Source organism: Paramormyrops kingsleyae, unplaced genomic scaffold, assembly GCF_048594095.1.
Source record: "Paramormyrops kingsleyae isolate MSU_618 unplaced genomic scaffold, PKINGS_0.4 ups60, whole genome shotgun sequence".
NCBI classification, from domain to species: domain Eukaryota; kingdom Metazoa; phylum Chordata; class Actinopteri; order Osteoglossiformes; family Mormyridae; genus Paramormyrops; species Paramormyrops kingsleyae.
This window is the reverse complement of record NW_027325998.1, coordinates 39,681-45,836: the sequence shown is the minus strand read 5'-3', so window position 1 is coordinate 45,836 and position 6,156 is coordinate 39,681. Positions and strand designations below refer to the sequence as shown.

General features: G+C 41.0%; 1 long non-coding RNA gene across 1 annotated transcript; it reads left to right on the top strand.

Moving 5' to 3' along the window:
* The first annotated feature begins 3,095 nt into the window (after nucleotides 1-3,095).
* Nucleotides 3,096-4,394, top strand: LOC140586433 (uncharacterized). Its single transcript, XR_011988230.1, has 4 exons — nucleotides 3,096-3,597; nucleotides 3,755-3,884; nucleotides 4,047-4,208; nucleotides 4,325-4,394. It is a non-coding gene; the product is annotated as an uncharacterized lncRNA (long non-coding RNA).
* Nucleotides 4,395-6,156: the final 1,762 nt, after the last annotated feature.

Genomic DNA, 6,156 nt, shown 5'->3' with positions numbered 1-6,156 from the left:
TACAAAATACGAAACTGGTGTTTACAGAAGGCACGTGGTGAAAACCCAGAACCATTTCATGTATTCATATCTGGACCTGGAGGTGTGGGCAAGTCAGTCTTGATCAAAGCAATACATTATGAGGCAGCTCGTATCTTGCGTCAGTTGTCACAAAATCCAGATGAGACACACGTGTTACTGACTGCTCCAACTGGGGTTAGTGCTTACAACATCAAAGCTGCAACAATACACGCCTGTTTCCATATTGCAACGGACGCAAAGCTGCCATATGAACCACTTGGAGATGAAAAAATAAATTCATTGAGAGCTGAACTGGGAAACCTGCAAATATTGATCATAGATGAAATTTCAATGGTTGATCACAAGCTGCTTGCATGTATTCATGGCAGATTAAGACAAATCAAACAAATTGGAGATTATTCTGCTTTTGGAAATGTCTCAATCATTGCTGTTGGAGATTTCTACCAGCTTTGTCCTGTGAAAGGGAAAGCTTTGTATACTGAGGGTAAAGCTGTTGATCTATGGCAGAATCATTTCGCTATGGTGGAGCTGACTGAAATTATGAGACAGAAAGACATGCAGTTTGCACAGTTGCTGAATCGGCTAAGGAAACGCAAAAGGGGTGATGCAATGCTGGAGGAAGACATTGCTATGCTGAAACTACGTGTGACAGGTGAAGGACAAGACAGTACTGGTCTTCATATTTATGCAACCAATGATGAAGTTGATCAACATAACTACCATATGCTGCGGAAGATCTGCTCAGACCATGTCATCATTCATGCTCAGGATTTTCAAAGGGTTGCTGCAACTGGCAGACTGGAAAAGAAACATGGACATCATGCTAATGTTCAGAAGACATGTCTCCCCGAATCACTACATGTAGGTGTCAATGCACGAGTAATACTTCTGAAAAATATTGACGTTTCAGACGGCTTGGTAAATGGTGCATTTGGTACAGTTAGTGACATCTGCTTTGATACTGATGAGGATTTTCCATCAGAGATATACATCACATTTGACAACGAAGCAGCTGGAAAGTCACTCAGGGGAAAGAAGCCATGCCTAAAAGCAGGGTTGGACAAAGCTACACAAATCAAAGCAGAGGAGGAGAGAGTGACAAACAGTGGTGGAACACGACGGCAGTTTCCATTGAAATTGGCTTGGGCTTGTACAGTACACAAGGTACAAGGTCTGACAGTAGATAAGGCTGTTGTATCACTAAAGAAGATATTTGCAGCTGGACAGGCATATGTAGCATTAAGCCGTGTCACTTCTCTGGAAGGCCTTATAATAGAAGACTTTAAGGAGACTGCTATATATGCAAAACAAGACATTGAGACTGCAATGCAAAGCATGCCTGCATTTATTGAGCCCGTCATGGAAGTGCCATCATTATGTAAGATTTTACTGCACAATGTTGAAGGACTTACATGTCACCTGGATGACCTAAAGCAAGACAGAAGGTATATGGAAGCTGATATCATCTGCTTGACAGAGACATGGTTAAATTCAAAGGAAGACACAGAAGGTGTACAGCTGCCTGGATTTTCATACCATGGGAAGCCCAGACATCAGGCATATGATGGTAGTGATGCTATCTCTGCTGAACTGAAGAAGCAACAACATGGTGGTGTGGGTTTGTATTATAAAGAACATACCAACTGTACTGTGACTGATGTGCAGTGTGTCAACATTGAGTGTGTGCAGTTCAGTGTGGGCCTACTAAGAACAACAGTCTTGGTACTATACAGACCACCCTTGTATAATCTAACAATCTTTCAGAAGAACCTGATGCAGTTGATCACTCAGTTGGACAGTGTGGAAGGTGGGAAAATCATCATGGGCGACTTCAATGAAAATCTTCTGGCAGTAAGTACAATTGCTAATTTCATGGAAGAACATGGGTATGCTCAACTTGTGAAAGAAGCAACCACTGGGAAAGGCACTTTGATTGATCATGTGTATGTGAAAGACATTGTGACTAACAGCATCTCTGTTTCAGTAATGCCGACGTATTTCAGCCATCATGAATGTGTAGTGCTACATTATCTGTAAGAAACTGTATAAAAAAACAAAAAAAAAATTTGTCATGCAGTAAATCATTTGGCAGTAAGTACAATTGCTAATTTTATGGAAGAACATGGGTATGCTCAACTTGTGAAAGAAGCAACCACTGGGAAAGGCACTTTGATTGATCATGTGTATGTGAAAGACATTGTGACTAACAGCATCTCTGTTTCAGTAATGCCGACGTATTTCAGCCATCATGAATGTATAGTGCTACATCATGTATAAGAAACTGTATAAAAAAATATGAAAAAATTTGTCATGCAGTAAATCATTTGACAGTAAGTACAATTGCTAATTTTATGGAAGAACATGGGTATGCTCAACTTGTCAAAGAAGCAACCACTGGGAAAGGCACTTTGATTGATCATGTGTATGCGAAAAATATTTTGACTAATAGAATTTTTATTTCAGCAATGTAGATGTATTTCAGCCATCATGAATGTGTAGTGCCACATTATCTGTAAGAAACTGTATAAAAGACATTATGAGTAAGAAACATAAATTTTTTGCTGCAGTGATAGTTTTCTGGGGTGCGTCAGCCTCGGGAGGCTGGCACTGCGACTGGGGCTATGGCTGTACTAGGGGGGATTGGCAGGGAGGCTTGGCCTGGTGCCAAGCTTTGGGGGTTAGGCCTGGGGCTGGCCGTCAGCTGCTACCACTGGGGTTGCCGGTAGGCTGTGGGGGGCTAGGACTAGGGCTGGCCTTCAGAAGGCTGCAACTAGGCCTCAGAGGTTGGCAGTGGAGCTGGTGTTCCAGGGCTTGGCATTTAGCCTGAGGCTGATGTTGGGCTTTGGGGGTTGGGGTCGACCTTGAGGGGGCTGCTGCTGGGCCTGGGGCTGGCACCATGCTTTTGGGGGCTGCGGCTGGGCTTCAGGAAGCTGGCACTGGGGCTGAGGCAGGGGGTACTAAAGCTGGACATGGCGGCCTGTTGCTGGGGATAAGTCTGAGGTGGGCTGCTTGGGTTACCACTAGGCATAGGACTAAGGTTACGGGAGGGTCACTAGGGCTAGGCATAAGGGGGCTAGGATGGGGCACATGGCACTGGGGGTTGGTGTGGGGGCTAGGGGAAGTTTAGGACAGAGCAAGCAATGTGGTCTTTGAAAAGGGAGGTAATGTGCTCTGTCAAGTACCTCACAACAGCAGTATGCCAAACTTGTTAATGTCATGAATTTTCCACAAAAAAATAAACAATTTTAGATGTCCTGTGATATAATTCAGTATTTATTAAATGCATTGTTGCCTATATAGAAATTTTGTGTTGTGGGCCAGTACAGTGCACTGAACCTCTTTACAAAGCACCACACACTTGGAAAATGTAAATGTATAGTTGCTTATGTAACGTAGAATATATAATTACAATGAATTAAATGTAAGGAGATGAAGAAGTACCATCAGATGTAGACACTACCAAACTAATGTCTTGTACCACAAAACGTGCTGAAAAGACACAGAATTTCACAAAGCAAGGCTTTGATTGAAAAGAATGGTGAGAGGGTGAAGAGGCACAGACATCTATGGGCAAAGGTAAGACCATATACTGACATGTCTCTGTATAGTGTCGTAGAGTGTACTTTCACACTGTAAAAGGAAATGGACATATGTACACTGACTGTATTATGGCATTATGTATATGATGTAATTTTTGGAGTAATGTGTATGTTTTGTGTGTTTCTTGAAACAGCTAAAATGAAGTAACACTAAACAGTCATACATGTGGATGACCTAAAATCTAAGTGGGAAAGCTGGGCAGTGTGTGTGAGACATTCATCTAGACACAGTGGATGTGCCATGACTGGGTGGGCAAAGCAAAGGTACGTGAGTGACAGTTTCTCACTTAACATGAGCATGCTAGTTAAGACATACCAGTTTGCAGTGTATGAGCTTATAAATTGGGTAACTAAGTATTGTCAGAAATCCCTACTACATTGTTATATTCCATGTTTTAACCTGCCTTCTCCTATGTATAACCTCAGGTTACTAAGGCACAACTGTCATGTGCTTCCCTGATGATCAAGCCAACACACATCTGTCTGTTGAAGCTCTGCTATACTGCATCCTCCGTCATACAGCTGTACATTGGGAGTGTGACACATCACACTGAATGCTGCATAGCCAGAGGAGCAGGCGCTGACCTTGTGAGTTTGCCTTTTTCAGACATTTCTTCCTCTTTGGTGTAGTTCTAGTTTTACTCTGTCAGTGTTTGTCTAACTTACATGCCAGTTCATGCTTTTAATCTTTTAATCTTTTCCAGCGCCTGCTGTTGATGACACTGACCCCATGCCCACCACATCAACTTTCGTTAACACATCACACTGCCTGGTACGTTGGAACAATGAGATGGGCTGGCCTGGTGAGTTTGCCTCTTTGATGGATTATTTTGTCTGTGAAGTAGTTTCACTTTACAACTGCAAGTGTCTGATTGGCTGACATGCAGCTTTCTGGTTTTACTCTCTTTTCCAGTGCCTTATCTTCATATCAGTGACACCGTACTCACCACATCAAGTTTCCCTGCGCCCATGTTGTCGACAACCAAAGCGTTCTCTAAAGGACTCAGAGACTGGACACAGACAGTATGAACTACACACAGATGCCTGAAGTGAAATGCACCAGAAATCATCTCCACACACTATAGTCTGACAGCAAAGGTACTTTGAGTGAAATGTGCTGCTGCTTGTGGATGTTTATTGCTATAATGTCTCACAATTTTTCTTGTAGTATTTATTGAGTTATTTTCACTTTTACTCTGCAATAACAAAACATTAATGATGTGTTGTGACAGTTCTGTAGTACATAATATGTCATGTAATTTACAGTCATGATGCCATGGTTAAATTGATGTCAAAATAACGATCCAGCTTTGTTTGTGATGCCTGTGTTGACTTACACCAAATTGTATATTCAAAAGAATATTGCCATGTAGGGAGTTGTGTAGTATATATATACAGTATGAGTGCTACTATCACACTTTGTGGTCTTTGTACACTGTGTATGTAAGAATGGCATACACATCATATGCGAAATATTATGTCAATTGTGCTGGCTCAACTATTGTGGCCTCAATGTACTTTTTCAGCCTCCTCAAACAATGACACAAACCTAAATGTTTGGTTAAGACAAATGTAGTCAATTGCAATTTTACAATGTGTATAATGTGTTTTATATTATGTCTCTAATGAATAATAATAAATATTATAATCATTAATACAGTCATCATTCTTAAGCATGTTAAATACACATGTAAATGTCAGAATAAATTTTAATTAGCGTATAGGTGAAACAGGCAGTGAAGAAAATACGCATACAAAAAGTGCAGTTGAACCCGGTTATGTTGCCGGCCTAGGTGGTTGCCAAAAAGCGTCGAGATAACCGATGATCGAGATAACAGAAAACCAATATGGGGGCAATATACCATGTTGACATATGCTTGAAATTTATTTATGTGCGTTAATAAATGAGAATGTACATGCACTGGTTTTTGGTGTTTTTTTACACAACAGCGTTGCCGCGATTTGTTTGCTGACGCGATCGGCATGTTATATAAATGTACATACATGTTGGCTAACAACAAAAGGCATATGTGCACCAACCAAAAGCAGACATTTACCAGTATATAATATAAACCACCGTCGATTCTCGATAGAAGCCTTTAATTATATCATCCAACATTGCAAACACAAAGATCGCTCACAAAATCACATAAAAACCTGTGGGGTGTAGTTCGTTGTCACAAAAAGCAAACCAGTGTCAAAATCAAATTCACAAGTAATTTCGCTCTGACAGCTCTGAAAAGTATCGTACACGCAATTAATATGGTTTCTTTACAAAGTCTAAAATGCTTTGTTGCTTTTTGCCTTTGACAGTCTACTTGAAAATAAATGCTTCGATATTACTTATGCTGTCTAAAACAGTTTCATCCCCTGCAAAAGAACCATACCGTCGATTTTTTGTAGCATTTTTATCACCTCACTGGCAGAGGGAATTTGTTCCAAATCTTCGTCCGCATCTTCTTCATCTTCGTTGTCATTGCCGCATGCGGATATGCTTGGCTTTGGTTTTGATGGGGATTTACCTAGATCGCGTTTA